Below are 2,104 nucleotides of genomic sequence, written 5' to 3'. Positions count from 1 at the left end.
TCTTGATAGTCCGTTACTGACAGTTCCAGACTACAGGTTTTCTTACCTACTGTGCTATATAGTACGTGCCATCATGACATGAGAAATTGGATCGTGACAATGTTTATCACTTCCAGGGACTTAGAAGTACTAAGATTTCGTTGGGTTGATAGATGACTTTACATATGTCATTGTTATCATATTTTTTAGAAACCATGTTTTGTTAAATTGTGTTGTCTGCAAATTGCATGTACTCAGTGAGCTTAAGAATATAGGTTAAACAATTTTCAAGTTGAGGCATTGCTGGCGTTTTAATAGTTCTATTCTTCAAACTTTAATGTATATGTGGTCAGATGGTAATCGGAAAGTTTATTTGCACATTTGAATTAGTTTGACATAATAGGCTTGAATTAGTTTGATTCTTCTTAGCCAATAAGATCATACCATATTAATATAACTCAAGCAATGCACCTTTACAGTTCTCTATCAAGAAAAATACTCCAAGCAATTCACAGTATGCCACAAACTATTTGTTTGACCTAAGATCTTAAATGCATGGACCAAGGAGTTTCTATTAGGATACAAGAACTACACAGTCATTATGGAGGTCTAACAAGGAAATGATTGAAATATAAAAGTGCCTTCATGCCTACCATAGAATTTATCATTTAAAATATAACACTTGTCGAATCCAATTATTTGTTCTGGTGTTGAATAAGTTGTAAAAAACACCATGAGAGACCAACATTCAATTCTAAGAAAATTATTAGTGATTTCTTCACAACATCCTATGTTTATGAAAACAAAAAATTTGTGATACCCATTCTGCTGCAAAAGAGAAAGAATATTGTAGGAAAATAGAATTAAGCCCTAATTGATAGAAGACAAGAAAGCCAAAGCAAGCAATCTTTACTGCAATTACAACTACAAAAGCAAGGGCACTAGCAATAGCCAAATACTCAATAAGTTCTTGATTTTGCAGGGAACACAATTGTATATATTCATTTTGCCAAATTTGTAGTCGCCACACATGGTAATTTCTCGAAAACTTCTCCAACCTAGGTTGAAAGAATGTGTTCCCATGTTTCTACATACCAAAATATGAACCAACCTCATTTTCCCTTGCACTCAACTTTATCCCAACCATTGTTTGAAACCTTTGGAAAAATAAATAAAAGAAATGCCAACTTTGGAGAAGGAACAAAATTTAGAAAAAGGGAAATCTCAAACAAATTGTTGATCATTTTTCCAAATATGTGCATTCATCAAAAATAAACATAAAGGAAGTGTGTAAAAAAGATTGGCGTTGAATAAAGTAAAAACTACTAAAGTAATCCCTATAGAACCTCTAAAGCGCAATAACCAGATCCTCTATTAATCTAAGAGAATTACACAAAAAAGGGAACTCAAAGTTTAATTCTATTACTAGACAACCATTATTATTATAACTAGTTGAAAGAAAATATATTGCTATTACTAGAACCCTATCACGCATGCATCATGGTCTCAAAAGGTGATCTCTTAATCATAAAGTAGTATTTAGTGATTTATTATTCATCAGATACTCATGGAGGGGATTATAAAGTTTACTATTTTTAGCCTCGGATTGGGGAGGAGGCATCAAATTATTCCTGGCTCAACTAGGAGACGCTTCAATTCATTGATTCTCCAACATCATCTATGCACTCAAAGAGTGTAAATCAACCCATCACTATTTAAAACAACTTATAAGTTAGTAACTTGAAGAGATATTTGCACTTTTTAAGATTGAATCAACAGTTTATTACATTGATTTGAGGTAATTCTCATATTATAATGCTAATTTATGCTAGTAAAATCACCACACATCAACACCCCCAACTTAAAACATTTGCTTGTCCTCAAGCATCTTTACCTCTTACAATGAGACACAATAAGTGAAGCCCAACCTTTATACCTTAAAGATCACAATGACCTCAACTTTAATAGCAACCACAAGTAGCTCATTGCACATGTGCTAAGCTAGTTTTACTACACCCTTTATCATATGATGCCCTATCAAAAGATTCATAAGACTTCAAAGAGCAATCAAGCAACAACAACTAATGCCCTAGAAGTGACTCACCTTTTGACTGAAACTAAGTCA

This window comes from Capsicum annuum, chromosome 7 (assembly GCF_002878395.1).
Source record: "Capsicum annuum cultivar UCD-10X-F1 chromosome 7, UCD10Xv1.1, whole genome shotgun sequence".
Taxonomy (NCBI): Eukaryota; Viridiplantae; Streptophyta; class Magnoliopsida; order Solanales; family Solanaceae; genus Capsicum; species Capsicum annuum.
The sequence above is the reverse complement of the archived record's forward strand: the minus strand, read 5'-3'. Positions refer to the sequence as shown.